Genomic DNA, 22,657 nt, shown 5'->3' with positions numbered 1-22,657 from the left:
ATTCAGAACTTTTACCCTCTCCTTCATGCTCAACAGAATTGAAGCAGAATTAGAGGAACATGATAGCTAATGTGAACTCTTGAATCCAAGGAACATCAATGGAAAGCCGTCTTCAACACTCAACAAAAGTGGTACAAAGAAGGGAGGTGATCGTTGAGTCGTCAATTGGACTTGCAAAGAAAGGAAGAACTTTGCGCACCTGGAACCAGTTGAGCTTTCAAGTTGAATCTGAGATATTCAAGATCTCTCTTATTCCTGAAAATCAAAAAAAAAAACATATATATATCAAAAAATCAAGATTTCTCAATGGAGCAACAATAGTTTCACGATGAACAACAAGTTGATTTTCTTCAACTCTGGTGGAGATTGAATGCGCAGCTTTATCCACGCCGATTGTCCAAGTTTGCAAGGCCAGGGCAATGTCGAATCCATGAGACAGATGAACATGATGAAATGCATTGCTTGAAATACCTGTCAAGAATGGAGTCAGCAGTACAAGGAAAGATCTTCTTTTGGGATGTACCTAGGCCAGAAGTTGAAGAAAGCAATTTCAGTGTCCCAGAGAGTAAAGATCCTCTTTCAAGCTTCTTATGGATGATTGAAAGTCAGCTTGTTTTGAATGGCGAAATGCACTTGGAAGGCATATTACTACCATTGTGGTGTAGGATTCATAACGCACCTCACTTTGAATTTACTTGCTCATTGTGTGAGATGGCCATCAACCAAGTCAGATATCAGTTTGGAATGCTAGCCTTATCCGAAGAAGAGTGCATCGTGAACAAATCCTGGGGTGCACATCTCACAGTTGAATTCAGAAGAACGTATGAACAAGATATTATTACACCACCAGACAGTGAAGGAAGCCAGTTGCAAGTTGATGATACAAGTTCACCTGATGACCAATGCATTGCAATATATAGCTCACCATGCCTTGCACCTAAAGAAGAATATCATGGAATGAAAGTTGAAGAAGCAGTTGAGAATGCTCAAGTAGTGGCAAGCGATGATCAAAGTGGTCAGAAAGCAATCAAAGAAGAAGATGACTCATTCCTTAAAGAATTTTCATTCATACTACAAATGGCGATTAATGAGAATGAATTGCAAGAGGTTTCAAGTAGCACCCTTGGAAAACACAATCAAGTTGAGATGTTGAATGAGGAAATACAAACCATCATAAGTGAGCTCAGATATGAAGAACAATTTGAGGGGGTGCTCAGAGACACCATCATCATCATGCTATTTGAAGGCGCGCTGAAGGACCTTATAGAGGAAGTACAAATGGAATCACTGCCAAAAAAAATTCAAGACAAACAAGTTATGATGAGTGATGTGATTCATCATCAGCTCTGGCCTCTCGAGATAATGCTTGAAGATGAAATACCACCAAAGATTGTATTTGATAAAATGGAGGAGATGTTTGAAGCTCAATCACTCAAGGAGTCCCTGGTTTTCGAAGATATGCTCCTGGAATTTCATAAGGATGCATGGTTTATGCAAGATGCTATTGAGAAAGTAAAGAAGGTCGAGCTATTCGAGGGGGCGCTAAGCCTATTTCAAAAGGATTGTGAAAGCGAAGATCAACATGTCATGGATGCTCGTGGAATGGTACATCACCAATGGCGACCTCCTGAAGCAGTAATGATCTTTATTCTGATGACGCGAAGGTGGAGAACACGCAAGCATTTCCATCTAAGCCTAAAATATGCCAGGTTGCCTCTTTCCTTAATCCTAGCCTTGAAAGTTATTATGATTTTGATTATGGGGGTTTTGGGAAAACAACTTGCATTTGGATAGATCATGGTCCTGATGAGTTACCTCAACTGATTATCTTACATGAAACCTTGCTTGAATATGAGAGATGCATGGTGAGAGCTTGCTTTTCTGTATTTAAGGATGAATTTGCTCGACTGAGAACCATCACTTTTGCCATGCTCCTGTTGAACAACCTGAGAAATCATGTAAAGACATGTACATATATCGCTTATTTGAGTCGTGTCAAGTCTGGGAGTCTTGTATATAGCTTTAGAGTAGGTTTTCCTTTCGTGTGTTTTAGCTTAGAGGTTTTTGAGCCTTGTTCTTAATTTGCCTTGAGTCATTTGACTCATGATCTTGAATGGCTTCGGTAGTTTAGTTGGTTGGCTTTCTGTTTGCTTTGGGTTTGTTTGCTTTGGGTCAGTCCGTCGGTCGTTTGCTTAGTTTAGGTGTCTTGGGTGGGAGCCTCCATTTGTGAGAAAGGTGTCTGTGTTGTTTGCTCACACATTGGCGACATCTTGGATCTTATGTTAGACTCATTTCCTAGATATCTATTCATGAAGTACTTTTGAATCTGAGGTTATTCTTCTCCGACTTTATCGTCTGATTAGGACTTGTATTTGTCTTGGAAGAGGATCACTTTTTGCATCTTGATACCGACATCTTTTGGTTACTATATCTTTACACATTAATAAACTCTAAGTCATTATGGTTTTCAGGCAAAACTATGATTAGTGAAAAATCTAAAATCTGGGTTCAGCGCCACTGCAATCCTCAAACCCAAGTAAGCTTCATTGCTTACAAGCCAAAGGAATTGACGAAACAAAAAAAAAAGCAATATCAAAAGAGAAAAATTCGAAAATGAAAGAGAAAAATCAAAAGAAAATGAATGGCTAAGGGGAACATGCGAGTAACTCCATCGGGGCTATGGACACCCGGCTGGCAATGGAGCAATGTTCGTGAGATTGCAACGATAACCTCGTCGAGACTATAGACGTCTGACTGCCAGCGAGGCTCTCTCCAGGATGCTTATGAAGTTTAAATACACTACGTAGCCAATCACAAGGGAACCTGAAGGTCATAGTCGTCTTGTCGAGAGGAATGAATACACTTGCACACACGTGGGTAATCAAAGACTGTGTCTTGATCTAGTTAAGGATTCTCCTTCCTCTTTGAGTACATTTTCTAGTCGCCTGACAAGTTGGATTGAATCTTCCGGAGGTTCTAAGTGTCGATTGGGTCTTTATCTCTGAAATGTTCAGGAACATTTATTCAAGGTGGCACTAGATGTTGTGACGTATTACCCCTACTTTTTGCTTTCTAGGGTTATTTTTCTTGGTCTTTTAGGTTCTTGGCTATTAATCTTTGCATTGGAGAGTTGCCAGTGAGCTCATTAGGATAGGATGGTCTGCTTAGGCTCAAATGGGTGAGTAGGTGATCCAAGTCAGGGTCTCTGTTGAAAGTTTCCTCTTAGTTAGGCCTGGGTCTTGCTTCTAGGGTTGAGTCTTGACTGAGTTTGAGGAAGTCTTTGTATCATGCTAGGAATCTTGCCTTTTGAGGCCTATGTCATTGAGTTAAGGAAGTGAATGGAGGTATGTGAGCAAGCGTTCTCAAGGATTCTTCCCTTTGAGGGTTTGAGATTGGTCCACTGACCTATTTATCCTTGGAAAAGGCCTAATGACCAAGCCTAGACTTGAAAACTTGTGAGTTGAATAAGAATTTGAGCACAAATGCAAAATTCGCTCCTAACCCTTCCAAAGGGACAGGAGCGAAATCAACAATATCTTGTTCCCATCTTGTTATATTTCATTGAAATCATGTGTATGTGGTTCCTAGAACAAACCAGATCCAAAACTTAATCTGTTGCTTGTTTTATATTGTGTTGAATTTGCTAAAGTCTAGGTTTCAACAATATCTTGTTCCCATCTTGTTATATTTCATTGAAATCATGTGTATGTGGTTCCTAGAACAAATCAGATCCAAAACTTAATCTGTTGCTTGTTTTATATTGTGTTGAATTTGCTAAAGTCTAGGTTTCATTTGATAGAACTGCGTGAAGGAATTTATCATTCATTTGTCTCTCTAACCTTGATCACATCAATATATTTATGCATTAACCTCACTTGTGTCCAAAATGTGATAAAGTGAAATTGAAAATAAGTACATAACAGAAAAATAAAAAAATAAGTCTTATGGTAATATTTTCAAAAGAAACTCCTCAAAAAAGATCATAAGGCTCCTTTTCTTCATTAGAAAGAACCTTGTGGAGTTTACATTGTGGGGAGTGATGAACGTAAAAATAATAGCACATTTCAGGTCAAGCACATCATTCATTTTTTATAACATTCTCACAAGTTTCAAGTTTTTATATATAGTCCACTTTTATAACAAAAGGTGTTAGGGTTCCCACAGATACTGAGAGGGGGGGGTGAATCAGTATTTGACCGGTAATGAAATTTTCTTAAAATTGAATATGCAAAATATAAAATAACAGTATACCGGTATGCAAGAATTAATGCAAATAACAAAATCAAAAGCATCCACATGAAAAGAACACCATAACACAAGATGTTTAACAAGGAAACCCGGTGTGGGAAAAACCTCGGTGGGATTTGTGACCCACAGTATTCACTTACTGGCCAATAAGAGAATATTACTTACAATAGGGGCCTGCACATGCAGGAAGGCCAACTGCCTAGAGCTCACTGCTCAATAAGAAGTCACACTGACTTACAATGAGGATTTACACAAATCCAATATTCTGTACTGCTTTACAATAGCATCTTCAATGCCAGATTCAGTACCAGTTCTTGCTCTGTTCTTTACATATACCCTTGACCTACAATTCGCACATTAGGTCTGCCTTATAATTTTATTTATTGCTTTTTATCCATATCCTACAAATGCCTACAATGATCTCTTTTATATACAAGAGTCATTTTACAATTTGCCAAGTCGGCTTACAATGATAAACAAAATATTACATATCAAAAATCCTGTCGGCCTCTGTGCCGGTATACATATTTCCTTCTGTGTCGATGTACATCTTTTGTGCCGGTGCCGGTGTAGATTGATTTTGTTGATGCCGGAGCACTGTTTTGTTTGAGTAATGCTTTGCCGGTATAATGTCTTGTCGGTGCCATAGGATTGCAAGGTTGCCTGAGTAATGCTTTGCCGGTGCCATAGGATTGCAAGGTTGCCATCAATGACAAAACCTTCAATCACACACAATGTCTCATTGGAGTGTCCATATGCCAACAATCTCCCCCTTTGGCATTGATGGCAACACTCATGAGAAATTTCAAAAAGATATCCAAAAATGTGTAGACCAAAAAATGTTACCAAAAATGTGAGAGCTCCCCCTGAGCATGTGATCCCTGTGTTTTGAATTTTCTCATCTACTACTCCCCCTTTGGCATCAATGACAAAGGTTAGTAGATTTTGTAGTTGTACCAATTCATAACCTCAACCTTGTAGTTGGGTAGTTATTATCTGAAGAATATCTCCCAAAATTAAGTTTATGCCATCCATAAACTTCTTGCTCTCCTTTATTGCTGTCTCAGTTCTGTATACTGTACCGGTGAGATGCTGCAAGTGCTCTGCCGGTGTTTTGCTACCCTATGTTAGTGCCTTTGAGATTTCCTTACACAGAGATGCTAAATAGTCCAATCTTGGACTTAGTTTAGATCTCAAAAATTTTGCCTTGTTTATTATTTTCTCTTTTTCTCTTTCTAATTTGAGCAATTCTTCCTCAAAATTTGTTATCTTTTCCTCAAAAACTGATAATGTATCGGGTGAGTTAACAAAATTATCAGCAAGTTTATTGATCTCTTCCTATACCTTGCTCATTTTTTTGTCTACATCCGTGGTCAAAAAGTTTATCTTACAGGTGTCTTTGTACAAAGTTTTGTACTCTTTTAATAAATTGCACAGTTCCGGTAGAAGTGTGTCAAATTCCCTGTTACACTTCTTTATTCCTTCCTCAAAGAATTTTTGTTTCTCTTTTTCTACACTTTCCTTTACAGTTTCTACCTTTGTTTGCTCAAAATTTCCAGAAATATATTTACAAAGTGTATCCAACTGGCCTAAAGAATCTTTGTTGGCTATATTACAATTGGGAGCTATTGATTTCAAAACTGGAATTGAATCATCTATCGCTTTATAGGCTTGTGAGCTATAATCAATTATTTTCTTGATAGATTCGAGCAATACCTCTGTTACATTTGATGGTGACCCAATAAACTGAGTGCCGGTGGAAGCGACCATGCTGGTATTGACCTCTGGTAGGTCTGTTTGTGTCTCCATCTCTTTAAGCACAGTTTTTCCTGCATCATTTCTTACCGGTGGCATCTATTCTGGAGCCTTTAGCTCTGTTGGTTGCTCTGTTTGTGTTCCAGATTCTATCTTTTTCTCTGAATCTGCTGCCGGTTGCTCTTTGTTTCCTGTTGCCGGTTGCTCTTTGTTATCAGATTTATCTGTGGTATCCTTATCTACCACTATGTTGATTTTTTGAGCATCAACATTCACAGTATATAGGACTTCAGGATTAGGATTATTATCCTCTGTGTCCATGCCTTCAACTGTCGGTTGATCTTCTGCAGTTGTTGTTTTTACCGGTGGAGTATTTAAAGGAGGTGGGGGTAAGTTGTCTCTAATCTTGATACTTGGTGGTCCACCAACTTTACCTTTCCCTTTGTCCTTTTGATATACCAGAATGGGCTTGGGATTCCTATATTCTTCTTGTTTTTCTTTTTCAACCAAGAATGTATCCCAACCATCTTCTGTTTCATTTGAAACTTCAGTAACTCTACCTGCCATTAGTGATATTTGTCGGTGTGCAGTGGAAAAAACTATCCGGTTGGTCTGAGCTATCAAATCATTAATTTCCTTAGGTGAGTTGACTGGGTATACTGCAAGTAATTTTTCTATTTTAATTTTCTTATCCAACTCAACTATTCCTTGCCTTCTGGCCTCAAGTCTTTTATATAATTCATCAGGAATTTCATTTAGGACTTGCATCAAAAACTTTTTATACATGTCCATGTGTAATATAACACTTTCCTCGACTTGTCCTTTCTCATCATCTAATAGGGGGTCATAGATTTTCCCTATGTTTTTCAATTTACCTTCCTGTGTGATCTCATTCAGTAATATGTCAAAAGGGGCCAAGTCAGTGTTTGTCGTCTTCTTCTTTTTGGGGGTCAATTTTTTCTTAGGTGTGGCTTTCTTGACTAGAGACCTCACAGCTTGTTGCTTCTGTCTTGTCCTTCTAGGTGAAGGAGTGGATACCGGTGAGGGGTCTCTTTTCTTAACAACTCTTTTGAAAGTTGCTGGCATATCTCCTTCTGAGGAGGTATCTACCGGTGATAGATGAGTTTCAGGCTGTTTGGCTGCCAACTCTTCTTCTGTTATGCCGGTTTTCTTTAATACATCATCTTTTATGGCTTTTGCTTGCCTGGTTCCTTTCCTCACAAATGTCTCAACTTTCTTTACTCTCTTTTTAGATTGAATTTGACTTTCGATGGTCTCAGCACTACCAAATACTTCTTCCTTTGGTTCATTGGGGGCTTCCAGAAGTGCTTTGGCATAAGTTTCCACTATGTGGTCATCTGTTTCATACCCCATCTCTGTAACCCAGATTGTTCTTGGGATGACTGCTTCCATCCAGATCTCATCCTTTTTTATTACAAAGCATATATCATCCTTGTATTTGTTGACAATTTCTTGTGATAGTCTGATTCTTTTATTCATTCTGACCTTTAGTGCTTGAAAATACTCATTGATATTCTTTTCTCTGTTTTCACCCATGTTGTTGAATAAGTCAGACAATTGTTTTCCTACCGGCATGTCGAATCCAAAATCCTTATAGCCTATACCGGGAGCCTGTTTGGTTATATGTAACATTAAGCATACAAGCAAATTTCCAAATCTAAAGGTTCCTTTCTTATCCTTCTTGATTTTTGCCAAATTGTCAATTAGCTCATCTTTTAACCATTCACAGATATCAATTTTTACATTGTCCTTAACCATGTCATAAGCACTTTTTATGCATAAACTGGAAACAGAGTTAAGCCTATTTGCATGAGTTGCTTTGTAACCTAGAATCATGCTAATGAATCTCACATTTGTATCGGTCACATCATTAACCCTCAATGATCTTTTGTCGGATGTTGCACCAGTTAATTTCATTACTAGGTCATTGGAGACCACCTTGGTTTTGTCGGGTCTAGTACCAGTGGAAGGTAACCCTGTTACTGCTTTCACAGCTACCTTTGTAATTTTATGCACTGAGTCAAGCCAAAAGAATGAGCCATGTACCCTGCTAAGAACTATCCTAACCACTTCCTTGGGAAATTCAGGAATGTAGAGGATTTCAGTGAATCCTAGGGTTTCAACAATTTTATGTTCAGGTTTCACATTTCCAGCATTGTCACATATAACAAATTTATACATGTTTTTGATTTCTTTATCACCTAATTCCTCTATGTTGCAATGAATATACATTCTAGGGTCTTCTGCATAAACAACACCCTTTGGAATTTGGGAAAAAGAACTTGTGTTGTCATCTTTCTTAGCTACCTCGGGAACTAGCTGAAACACGGGCCTAGGTCATTTTATAACCTCGACTACTGTAGGGTTTGCTATGAATTCAGGTGCAGAGGAGGATGCCATGATGATAAATACCTTTTTCTGCCTTTGGATGGATTGATTGCTGAAGTGCTTTGCCTCTTTGCTCGAAATGCCTTAGCTCGGAAATCTTCGCGCTCTCTGAAAGTTTGAATTCACAGTGAAATGAAATGGAGCCAAAAACCTTATTTTATAAAGTCTTTTCTGCTACCTACCACATTAATTGTTTGCCGGCAATATATTAACTCAACTTTATTTGCCAGTAATGAAGGATTTTCAACTTCTTTTCTCTAACCGAGGGAATAATAGCACACGTGTCATTAAATTGCCAAACCCTCAAGATAATTTTCTTCAATTTGATGAAGAACATCCTACCGGTGGAGCATTGCTCTGTCCTGCCGATGGAGCATCATATTGTCCTGCCGGTGAAGCATTTGTTGGTTCTACTGGTGGAGGAGTAACCCCAATATTTAGATCACCTTTTCTAATCCATTGCTTTGAAAATTCTTGCTTAACTTCTTCAACCTTTTCTTTACCTTTCAAGCTAGTACTTTTGTTATCTACCGGTGTACCTTTACTTCTACAGAATTTAGCAATATGACCAATCTTGTTACATGCATAACAAGTTACATTATTTTTCTGAATAGTTTTCTCATAACCTATGCCGGTTTGTGTTCTGCATTTATTTGATAAATGACCAAATCTTCCACAAACATAACATCTTACATTCATTCTGCAATTTTCAGAGTTATGACCAATTTTGTTGCATTTGGTGCATTGACCGGTGGGAGGATTGATGTTCTGATAATTCCTAGATCTACATTCATTTGCCCTATGACCATATTTATTACAGTTAAAGCATTTTCCATTGTATTTGTAAGTATTAGAGGGTCTTACCGGTTTGCTTTGATCCTGGGTATTTGCAGTACCGGAGATTTCTCCAACTTCAAATCCAACTCCAGAAGTGTCACCTTTGGGTTTTTGATTCTTCAATAAGGTACCAAGTTCTTTTGAGCTTTTCTTGAGTTTTTCTTTGTGTTGATTTGCAGTTTCCAATTCCCTTTCCAAGATCTCTTTTTGTCTCATTAGTTCATTCGAGTCATTTTGAGTATGCATCAGATCTGTCTTCAACATATCATTTTCATAGCTAAGTCTTGTGTTCTCATTTGCTGCATCACTTAGTCTTCTGGTCAATTCTTCTTCATTCCTCTTTATGTCCTCAGTCTCTTTGCAGAATCTCATAGTCATATCCTGCATTTCATTTTTTGTTGTCATGATCTCTTGTTTCAATTTGCTTATCATATCATTTAATGATTCCTTTTCATCATTTTCATTTTGCAATTTTTCACAAAGTTCTCTTCTCTTGTTTCTTGTAACAGTAAGATTTTCTTGAAATGCCTGAATAATGTTCTGAACTGCTTTTAAATCATCTTCTAATTTGATATTTTTCAACTTCTCTGCATCATAGTCAGTAAGAGCTCCTTCAAGTTGCTTCATCAGATTTTCCATCTTTACCGGTGTCAAGATCTTCCTCAAGCTGTTAGGCTTTTGAAAATAGAGGACCAGGCTCTGATACCAATTGTTAGGGTTCCCACAGATACTGAGAGGGGGGGGGTGAATCAGTATCTGACCGGTTATGAAATTTTCTTAAAACTGAATGTGCAAAATATAAAGTAACAGTATACCGGTATGCAAGAATTAATGCAAATAACAAAATCAAAAGCATCCACATGAAAAGCACACCATAACACAAGATGTTTAACGAGGAAACCCGGTGTGGGAAAAACCTCGGTGGGATTTGTGACCCACAATATTCACTTACTGGCCAATAAGAGAATATTACTTACAATAGGGGCCTGCACATGCAGGAAGGCCAACTGCCTAGAGCTCACTGCTCAATAAGAAGTCACACTGACTTACAATGAGGATTTACACAAATCCAATATTCTGTACTGCTTTACAATAGCATCTTCAATGCCAAATTCAGTACTGGTTCTTGCTCTGTTATTTACATATACCCTTGACCTACAATTCGCACATTAGGTCTGCCTTATAATTTATTTATTGCATTCTATCCATATCCTACAAATGCCTACAATGATCTCTTTTATATACAAGAGTCATTTTACAATTTGCCAAGTCGGCTTACAATGATAAACAAAATATTACATATCAAAAATCTTGTCGGCCTCTGTGCCGGTATACATATTTCCTTCTGTGCCGGTGTACATCTTCTGTGCCGGTGCCAATGTAGATTGATTTTGTTGATGCCGGAGCACTGTTTTGATTGAGTAATGCTTTGCCACTATAATGTCTTGCCGATGCCATAGGATTGCAAGGTTGCCTAAGTAATGCTTTGCCGGTGCCATAGGATTGCAAGGTTGCCTGAGTAATGCTTTGTCGGTGCCATAGGATTGCAAGGTTGCCATCAATGACAAAACCTTCAATCACACACAATGTCTCATTGGAGTGTCCATATGCCAACAAAAGGTAGTTATCCAAGTCCACTTTTATTTCACATCATCAATCAATTAATTGTAATTAAATTATGCAGGGATGTGGGGTAATGGTTAAAACAGAAAACCCTCACAAAGGAGATCAAAATTCAAATCCCCACATGCGTTAAGGTGACCACCACACTTCTAGAGGAGATACGCCCTTATTACTAGAGCACCACAATAATGCAATTTGAGTCATTGGCACAAATAGTTGTTAGAGAATGCTTAATAACAAACATATATATCCTCAAGAATTATTAGTTCAAGGTTCTTAACAACTAACATGTGTAACAAAAATGTGATAAGCTAAACAAAATGCAGCAAAGCCAAGGTACACTGATGAGATGAACTATTGGAGATTACACACAAGCAAAACCCAAAAGCATTCAACACTCCGGGACTCTCAACAAACTCCCCAATGAGTGCCAAAATCTCTTGTACTTCCCCAATCCACCACCTCTCCCACCTACGCTTCACCTTGTTGCTTGCCAACATCCTATTAATCTTGAGCCCAAACATCAAGGGACAAGAACCTAACATGATTGTTCAATTCCCTCTTGTGTTGTGCTCTATGAATGTTGTGTCGATAGAAAATTGATAGAAAATTGGTATAGTGTAGTTGTTTGAGACCTCCAAGTGACCCTTACTATGTGTCACCATAAGGCCCTCCAATACCTTCCCACATCCCCACAATATGCTTTGAGTGAGTATAATTAGCTACACGCCATTACTAGGTTCAAAGACCCTTCTCCTTTCTCTATTTGCAGCATTAATTTTGTCGATGGGGAATTGTCAAACTTTTTCTTTCCCTAATAAATATTGGCACTTGCTCCAACCTCCTCTTTCACCATCACCATATCACCACATTGGTCTAGTAAGAACAAGCATACCAACCAAAGTAGCAGTCCTTAATGGGGTACCTCCCCAGTCAATTTTGATATAAAATCTGCAGCAATTGAAGCTTTGAATTTTAGCTCCTCAATGAGGCCCAATCCCTATTTACTAAAGACATCCTTAATAAACCCTTAGGGCCATCATATTGCTTCAAGCAAACATTCCTCTCTGTTGTCCTCAATTTTTTATTTCAAAAATTGGACTATCACATAGAAAATTTTGTTAAAAAATGAAAAAAATTACTCTATGGCACGCTTCCCGGTGCAAAAATTCGCCCATCCTTGGGCTGGATCGATAGTTGATCCATCCCCAAGCTACGTTTCGAGTCCGTTTGCTATGTTTTTGCTTCAATGTAGGGGAATTTTTCGATGATTACCAATAACTGGTAATTTGTTTTTCAAAACCCCCTTGAAGCTTTTAGGCTTATAGGGGAATTTTTCTCCAATTGCAAGTTTTTATAAAAACTTGCAATGAGGGTTTTAAAACCCCCATTACCAGTAGCTTGACTTTAAGTGTTTAAAAACTTGTAAATGGGATTTTAAAACCCCTTTACATGTCTTTATAACTTAAAGTTGTTTTTATAATGTTAAAATAAAACTTGTAAATGGGATTTTAAAACCCCTTTACATGTTTTAAGTGAAATCACATGTAAAGGGAATTCTATTTCCCTATTACAAGTAATTTTACTTGTAATTTCTTTTCTAAAACCCGAAATTTGCCTTAAAGGCAAAAATATGAACATTTTGTAAAACTTGTTGTTTTGTTTCTAAAACCCGAAATTCTTCCATGCCATTGCAAGCTGATTTGAGTTCGGATTTCTTGGAGGAAATTTAGGGATTCCTTCCAAGGGTGAATTTCTTGCAACTTTGAAGGATTCAAAACCCATTTTTTGCGCATTTGTTCAAACCATTTTATTGCGCATTTGTCTTCTTGAAGCTGTTTTTCTAAATGACGCATTCAAGGCGTTTTTGACTATGATTTGGGGGGTTGAATCCATCTAATCTCAAGGCGTTTTTAGCTCTATCATAAATGTGTTGGATTCTATGCTTTGATCAAACCATTTTATGCGCATTTGTGGTTGCGGATTTGTAAAAAGACCCTAAAAACAGTCACAGGTTTTTGTTAAGATACGCATTCTTCCCATTTGAGGTATGCTTACAATCCTAAATCTTTTTTGCTTTGTCTTGTGATTTATGATGAATAAAATCAGTTTTGAACCATTTCTTTGGCATTTTTATAGCAAATCGGTTTTTCTATTGTCACATGCGTGGCTAAGTTTTTTCCATTGTTTAAATTCTATTTAAAGAGCTTCATCTTCCATGTTTGGTTGATTCTTTAAGTTTGGATCTCTTCTCAACTTTGCAAGGTAATTTTTATTTTTGTCTTTCTTTCTTAATTTCTTTCCTTGCATTTTCTTGTTTTAGTTTTAGTTTTGTTCATGTTCATAATGGGTTTGTGAGAGGAAATTCCCCATTTACAAAGAAATTTGTAAAGTAAAGTTGTTCTTCCCCTTTGGAATTTCTCCTCCTTTACTTGCGTTCGGGTTTTAAAAACCCAATTACAAGTAAGAGGAAAATTAGTGTTCTTCCCTTTTTGGACAAAGACTTAACCTTCTTTGGTCCAAAAATCAAGTTTCAAAATAAGAAAGATGTGTTCTTCCCAAATTTGCAAAGAGATTTGCAAGTGTAAAGAGTTCTACCCCTTGATGTTCTTCCCAAACATTTGCAAGAGGAATGTTTTGAGTGTTCTTCCCTTTTTGGACAAAGACTTAACCTTCTTTAGTCCAAAAATCAAGCTTCAATGATTAAAAAATCAAGTTCTTCCCAATTTCGGGTTTCGAAATCCGGATTGCAAGTTGAAAGTTCTTCCCATTTTTGCATGGCAAAGTTCCAAGTGATCTTCTTGAAATTCATTTTTACCTATCCGCTTCCAATTCCCTCATCTGTACTTATCATCTTCGTCATTTCCCGCATGCCTAAATACCATTTTTCATCCATTCCTTCGATTTTCAGTTTGTAAGTAAGTTTGCATTTGGATTTAGAAAACCAATTGCAAATGTGTTCTTCCCAACTTCCAAACTGAAAATTCATTCTCCTTTCATTTATTCATGCTTCGTGTTTTGCAAGTATAGTTGCATTCGGAATTTGGAAACCCGATTGCACATTTGTACTTCCCTCTTGTGTACTTGCAAAACATGTTTCAAAAACCGAAATAAGTCAAAAGGTTATCTTTCCACCTCTTATATTTCCTCTCACAAAGCCAAAGTACAAAAGTTGAACTTTCCCATTTGGAGGAGTAAAAATGTCTAAAGATACTGACTTTGATATTGCCTTGATACTCTTGGATTTACATTGCAGCGTTTCCAGTTGTTTTCAGATGACAGATTTACCATCATCTTCCACTCCAAAAAAGATGAAATACAGGTATGACAAATACCAAAATGAAGTTCCACAATCACAGGTTTCCTCCTCCCTTGATCATATCAAGGATACTGAGATAGGGCATGTTGACATGTCCGAATTCATACAAAGGATTGAAGATCCGAAGGAGGGGAACATGCAACGGTTGTTGGACAGCCATATCCATCATGCCGCAACCTTTCCAGTTGCTGCCCTAGAATTGGAATTTGTTCTAGCATGTGCCCATCATTTTGATAAAGAGACACGAGTTATTAAAAATGATGATGGAGAAGTGATCATTCGCCTAGATGCAGAAGCTATAGAGAGGGCTTTCAAAATTCCTTCTGAAACCATCTATATAGAGATCTCCAAGCAAAGTGCAGCTGAATACTTTGCCAAAAGGGAGAAAGACTGTAAGCGTCATATCAACAAATGGATTCATGAACCTCGCACTGCGCTTACCAGATGGGCTAAGTTATATCGATCTGATTTCAAGAATGAGATCAGCGATACTATTACCCTTCTGAGTCGTATGATGGGATTGGAACATTCCAATGTTTTTGAACCTTGGATGTACCAATTTATTATGTTAATAAGGCAGTCTCAGCACATCTATTGGGGTGAGATCATCAGTGATGCTTTGTGTGAACAACTTGCAATCGTCCCTACTACTTTCACCTTCTACAAGAACTCATATCTCGTGTATATCGCTACGTCACTTAGACATTTCCCAGGTCTTTCTACCAAGGTGACCGCATGCTTGTACCAGTTTGGGAGTACTATGATCAATTGCCTCTAAGGCCAAGTAGGTCTCATTCCAGAAGGGTTCATGACGCTTTCTTTGGTCATTACCTGTGTCAATTTGACAAAAACTTGAAGAACAAAAGAGTCTCAGATGAAGCATTGGAAAAGGTGAAAGAATATGGTTGTTTGTTTCTCCAGTTTCCGACTTTTACCTACATGAGAGTTGGATGCTATGGCAGGTAGCCTTATATGCTCCCACGATACCCAACCGATAAGATTATTCTTATGGAATTGGGAAGGCAGATCATGGCTGTGCATACACATCAATCAGTCAGGCACAAGGTTGGCATGGGTATTTCTTCCAATAACCCATTGAAGATTGGTCGATATTCTCTAATGACTTCAATCAAGGCCAAGGCTATGGAGACTGAGTTGCGGGAAATCAGACTCAAAAGATTCAAACCTACAACTGATTTCGATTACCGAGGCATGAAGGAAAAGATCAAGAAGACCTTCATCCATGTGCATCGGATAGAAGATATCTGGCTTGATCTCCGTACGGAAAAGGAGATTCGCAAGATGGATTACTGTCGACTCACTGCAGAACAGATTGTGGATCTAAACCTCGTGGACGTGCAACAAGGGATGAATGATGATGGAAATATTCTTGATCCTGAGTTTGTCAATCAGAATGTTGATGAGGCTCCACTTCCTTCTATCCATTGGTCCCATAAGGAAAGCACTTCCATCTTGGATAGATTTCAGCCAATTCTTGCCAATACCAATACCTGGCTTAAGAACAATGGTGTCAAGCTCATTAAGATTAAGGTTGGGAAAGAAGATGATTCTACAGGTCCTCTTGGGCGGAAGTCTGAAATTCAACTGGACAATAAAGAAGGTGCATCCTCTTCTAGTACGAGGATCAAATTGCGAGTCGGTCGTGCAATGGTGCTTCCTCCCCAGGAAGTAACAATCCGAGGCAAGGAGAAGCCACAGCTGGAAATTCATGTGATTGATCCTGAAGGTTCAGAGGAAGAAACTCAATCTGATAATGTTCCTCAGTCGCCTTCTACACAATCCCCACATAATTCCCTTTCTCCACTTCCTATTGAGGTACCCATGTTGCCTCCTATGATGGATGTGAATTCTCAATCAGCCCCTTTAGTTTTGGAATCTTCGCAGGACGTTCTTCCACTTTCAGCAGCAGAACCATCTCGGGATCGTTCTCAGGAAAATTTGTTGAATATCTTTGCGGATGATCCTTCATATGTACCTTTGTCTAATATTGATACTTCTATGACTTGTTTTGATGAGTTCATGACATCTTCATCACATCCTGTCGTCACTCAGCAGACTATGGTGGCTATTCAAATAGACACTTCTCCCAAGGTCACCACAGTTGTTCAAACAGAAACTGCTTCTCCCTCTTCCCCAGAGTCAAAGTTAATGGCTTTACCTCCATGGCTCAGTTCCTTCACTGCAAAGAGGAAGAAGCAGGTGATCTCACCTGATGCCTTTGACTATCAACAGTTGAAACAATCAAAACCTAAAGCTATTAAGAGGGCAAAGACAGTTTCGAGGGAGACCGTTGATGAAAATCGGATGAGTAGCAGAAATTGCTGAACCAATATCAGATAAACCAGTTGAAGAAATGCAAGCAGCTGATTATCGGATCACAAAAGTGCAACTGGGTAAGCAGACTCATGAGGTTGTCAAACATGATGCTCAGCAAACAATGGCTACATTGGTACAGCGGTATGATGAAGTTTTGGCCAAAAAAGATCAGTTGGAAGTAGAGAATCAAAGACTCATGGTAGCCATCCAAAGTATTACTCAACCTTCAAATGGAGAAGGCCAAGTACCTGTTTCTTCCAGTGCCAGTGAACCAATCCAAGGTGTCAAGAGAGCCGCTCAAAAGGTTCAAGCCTTAGACACCTGGGTTGATCAATTGCATGACTTATGTTCACAAGTCATAAGACAGGTATTTGAAACAACAGTTAAATTGGAAATCATTGAAGATAAGTTGAATCAAATCTTGGGTGCTTTCAAACTAAATTTGGAGAAGGTTGAGAGAAATTTAGTTTCCTGGCGAAGATACCTCAACAACAGTTGAGCGTTCTTCAGGTGCATGACGTAATTCCTTCCAGAGTCATGTACATTGAATATGAGGAACTTCCGGAGAACAAATCCCTTGTTCTCAAATCACTCATTGAAGAAATTGATGAGACCTTAAAGTTGCGTGAAGCAGTCTTTCAAGATGTTACCTCCCACTATAAAAAGGCATCCTGCGACATTCTAAATCAGAATGATGAGTTGCTGCCCGAGGAAGAAGTTCTTGCAGATCTGCAACTCAAGATTCATGATGAATGGAGAAGTGAACAATTTTCAGCCACTTCCATTCAAATATTGATTAAGTATCAAACTGAGTTGCAGGAAATCCGGTCCGCGTTGGAAAGGGCAACTCCATGCTATGCCAATGCCATGATGCCGTCGTAAAGACTAGGGTGGTGGCTATGAACACTCATGAACCAAATCCTGATGAACTGCAGAAAGTTATTCAGAAGTTCGAATTGTTCATGTCTTCAAGAGGTGCAACTTAAGTGTTTTTAACACTTGGTTGTAAATTCAAAATTGTAATTTCAGAATTGTAGTTTCCCTTTCGACAAGTTTACTTGTTAAAACATTTTTGTAATTGCAAGTTGTCATCACTTGCATTTTTGTAATTACAAGTAGGCAGGTTACAAGTCAATTTGGAATAGGAATTGTAACCTTGAATAAGTCATAATTAGTTGTTGAATAGGTCTTGGTGGTTGAGGGAATTTCTCAAGTTAGTTAGGATCCTCCCATCTTTTTCTCAAGGCTCCTCTCCTATAAATAGAAGAGAGGGTCCATTGTAATTTTTATCTTTTGGAAAGCAAGCAAAAACTCTGCCAAATTTACAGCAAGAAGTCTTTGAGCTTATGTATGTGAATTGAAAATTTTGAAGGATGATAAAGAAGGATTACTCAAGTTTTGAGTCTTTGAGCTACATGTTTGAGTTTGAATCTTTTTGTTTCTTCCATGCAAAGTGTTTCTAAAGGAGCTTAGTCTAATCTGATTTGAAGTCTTTGAGCTGCAAGTAGAAAAGATTAATTAAAATAGGAAAATCTCTAGAAGGAGCAGCAAGTCTTTGAGCTTGCGTCTATTCTTGAGGAAAAATTATTGTTTGATAAGAAATAGCAGCAAGTCTTTGAGCTTGCATTAGTTCTTGTCTTTGTGTTGAAAGAATTGATTATTCTAGTCTTTGAGCTGTTGTCTTTTATTCGTTGTAAAATTTAGTATAGCAAAGGGTAGATAGGACTTCCAATAGTCAAGTCTTTGAGCTTGATATTGCTGTCTCGTCCCGAAGGAAACGACGGGAGTCTTTGAGCTTTCAGGAAACTTCATTTCCTTTCTCTCATTTTCATTTGAAGTTGTTACCATTATTATACATTTTCTTGCTATCACTTTTCTAAGGAAAGAAAAGGATATAGGCTTCCTTGAAGAAAGAAGGAAGACTGCTGTCCCATCCTGTTTTTATTTCAGTTTTAGATATAGGGGGAGCCTTCCCTTAACTAGGAGAGTTTCATACTCACACACTGTGGTTGAAGCCACAATTTTGTTTGCTTTCACGAGTGTACAAAATTTTCAACCAACACTCTCAACCTTCAGTCCACCACATGACCCTTCTACCACGGATTCCTTCCATTGCCAAAGCTCTTCTTGCGGGCCATGAATATAGTAGACTAATTTAGAGCCCACAAACACAATGCCAAAGTAGTTCCCAAGTGCTAGAATTTTGAAAAACACCCAAGCCAATGTTTAATGGTATTCCTCCACCAAATTCCCAAAAAAAAACACTTCTTCCCATGAACAAACACATTCTAGCTTTGATGATAATATTACCACATGAGCCTCTATTACATAGTCTAGGTACTTATTTTAAATGTTGGATATTAAAACCGTTGACATTCTTAATTCAGACCCCTTAATGGGGCCCCCAAGAAAAAGGACTTATGGGGGAATAAAATTTAAAACTTCCCAAGTTTACTACATGAAAGGTGATAGTTATACAATGCAGAAATAGGTTCCTGATCTATGCCACAGTTAGCTAGATAATCTAATACAAAATTAGCAATTCTTCTACAATGAGAGTATACTAGCTCCTTGAAAAGTAAACTAGTTAGGAGTGTCTCCTCTAGATATCTCCCAAGCTACGAATTAGGGCAACTGCCCTTATTCAAAGCATCAATAACAAAAATTGAGTCCCCTTCTACTAAAAGATTCTGCAGTCCACTTGACAATAGCCGCTACACCTTCCCATTCTACTTCATTATTCATCTTGTGCCCAAGATGTAGTGAACTGCTATGATAAAAATTTCCATCTTCTTGTCTCAAAACAAACCAGCCCTAGCCAACACAAGGTTCCTGCAGAAATCCCCATCAAATTTTAGATAAATAAAGCCTGAGGGAGGGGGCTGCCAAACTACATTTCTATTCCTATCTTCCTTTCCTTGCTCTTTTTGAATTTAAGATTGATGTATTAGCTCCGAAGCTATGATATCTTAACCCTTTCAAGGATATCACATTTGCATTTAAATGTTTTGATTAAGGTAAATACACGTGAAGGGCCCGCACCCATTAAATAGCAGTCACGAAGGTGGACAAAATGAGTCTCACAAGAAGTGAGACTAAAACCTACAACATTGAATCAAAAGAGAACAAAACAAGCAAAGAGCAGCAAAAACTAACAGAGACAATAAACCAGGGGGAAACGATTACATATCCGCAAGAAGCTTTAGACCACTAATGGCCTATCACTCACGATTCAAACACTCCACTTTTTATTCAAAGGTTGCCTCCATAGACTTGCAGCTCTGTGCATCATCATTCTCTGGAGGGGAATCAATCTTAGCAATAGTCTTGTCTTTAGCATCCTATCTTTTTGCCTGAGTTTTGTTTGTAGGACAGGTTGAGTGTTGATATAATCCACCTAATGCTTATCTTTTCTCTTTTCCACCTCAAACCGGAACACAATGTGGTGGTCATTTTCTTCACAGTGTATTTGTCAAAGACAATGATTTCCTTCATATTCTTTTGAATGCCTTCCTGACTATTCTTAATAGAATCCACCTCTTTCTCCAATTATTCTCATTTATCAAATTTATTAGCTAGGTTTTTCACATAATTCCAAATATCATCCTCAACTATATTCGTCTGCCAACCGGGGACTTCAAACAAGCTAACAGACTCCAAATGCTGGATTTTCATTTCAGCTACATGCTATTGAGCCAACTACCATTTAAGAATATCATTTTGAATATTGATAGCCTTAAAAAGGGTGTTGAACTTCTCTTTCAAGTTATCCATGAAGCTCATAGAGAGTGCCTCTTGCAAACCATGGGCAACAAAGGGGCTTTTCTCTTGAACAAATTGAAAGGATCCGGGGGATGGAAGATTAAAGGGCACCTCCAAGATAGGAAGGTCGAAAAAAGGGGAGGCTAGGGAAGGTGGAGAACATTTTTCCCTTGCCTTTGAGTGTAGGAATGAAGCTAGGGAAAATTGGGTCCTACTCAAGAGAATTAGGAAGGGAATCATCATCATCAAAGGCGAGGTTAGGAGCTCCAAATAAGGGATTACTGAAGGAGACCTTCTATTTCTTAAAACCAATGGAGGAAGTGTAAGGGTCCACAACAGAGGTGGGCACCAAACCAGCATACAAGGAGAAAGGATTAGCAGAGGGGAAGGGTTTGACAAATTTGGGCTTCCTAGCAACTAGACCCTCCTTAGAATGCACAAGAGAACGGTTATAAACCCACTGATGAATAGGAGGGACTGAGGTTTGGGCCAAGTGGAAGTGATAAAGACAATAGATAAGCCCCTAATATAAGGGTGACTCTTTCTTCCAAAGAAGAGTAAATCCAAAAAGCAAAATCCATCCTCACATTATGGCACGAATGATTAAGCATGGGAAAGAGGTAAAATGAAACCTTTTGTACCTCCCTTCCAACATAATGTAGCGCATAAAAACCTCCACCAACCTCTTTTGAACCCCAAGGGACTCTTCCTTGTTAAAACCATTTTGCAGATGATTATTTTTTTCTCCTCTCTTTAGAAACCTTTTCATGGCTTCCTCGTAATTACTCTAAAGTTTAAACCTTCTTGGGGATACGAACACCATCTAGCTAGAGACTAATGGCAATAGCTATCACCTCCTCAAAGACTTGAAATGAGATGCTACACACATAGACTGTGGTGCTTGCTTTCCAAGAGTTGGCAAACTTTGTGGAGACAATGGTGTCAAGACCATTCATGGCCTCCAAATACAAAGAGAGGTTACCCTTCTACAAAATGCCCAAAACCTCCTCTTCATTTTTTACATCCTCGCAGCTTGATGGCTTTGCCTGAAGTAGGTTGCCACCCATGATTAAAGAGAGGTAGCAGCTGAAAACTTGGACACAAAGAGGACTAGCAAATCTGCAAGGGGTACAAGCCTAAACATCAAAGTAGGGATGCAATAATGAAATGAGGAGGTATAGATATTACTTCCCCTCTAAATTACATTATTACTAATTCTCCAAAGAGTTATTCCACTCATGTTGAGGATACCATTAACGACGTCCTCTAGCGGATAGTTAATTATTAATTTGCGCATCATCACTTGGAGTCCAATGTGATCCAAGAGTGATATGAAATCATCCCAAGTTAGGAGGCCATTAATTTGAGTGCCTATGTTGGCCACAACATCAACCAAGCAATTGCCCTCCCTATACACATGTTAATTTCATCAAATTTAACCATATTAAGTTTTATTTCTTCAATTAAATCTTCATAGGACCAACAAGGGATGGCCTTAGAGCATATCATGTCAATCACATTCTTGGAGTCACCTTCGAAAATTATTTTTCTTATATCTTTGCTCACTATTAATATGACACCTTGCAGGTCAGCAGCTACTTCAGCAAGTTACAAGATTGAATCCCCAAGTTCTCAACATAGGCACCAATCACCTAACCCCTATCATCCCTTATTAGATACCCCTACCCACTTGACTTAGGTTTGTATTGAAAAATAAATTGAATGAATGATTCAATAATCGGATGATTACATTGAACGATATACACACGTATATATAGAGGTTACAAGACGATATTCTATAATTAGAACATAACGTTAAAGTAAAAGATTAAAGAGCTAAACGCTAAGTTAAGCGTGAAAGCTAATTAACTAAAAAGAAAAAGCTAAATGCTAAATAAAGCTTAGAAGCTAATTAACTAAAAAGCTAAATGAACATTAAACAAGGAACTAAATATAAGTGACTAAAATATAATTAAATATTCTAATACCCTCCCTTAATGGTCATTCTATCTACTAACTACCCTACAAAAGACATTGTAGGTCTTTTGATCATAAATGAAAAGAACACTTTGTTGTGGTGGAGACCCTCCCTGGATCTTAAAAGTGTTAATGACCAAGAGTACCAACTCCAAAACTGACTGCAAAATACCATGGTTGCAGATGTTCGCCCTGGCAGGTGCGACCCAAACTAACTGCAACAAAGCACGATTTTGAGGAAAAAAACGTCAAACCTTGAAATAGGAATCCTCGAAAAGAGAATTTACGATTTTGAGGAGAAAATCGAAAAACCAAGAAATTGGAGGTTACAAATCATCATTTTTGTGGAAAAAAACGGTAAAACCCAGATAACTAAAATCTTACGCAAAT

Source organism: Cryptomeria japonica, chromosome 9, assembly GCF_030272615.1.
Source record: "Cryptomeria japonica chromosome 9, Sugi_1.0, whole genome shotgun sequence".
NCBI lineage: Eukaryota > Viridiplantae > Streptophyta > Pinopsida > Cupressales > Cupressaceae > Cryptomeria > Cryptomeria japonica.
This window is presented reverse-complemented; position numbering follows the sequence as displayed.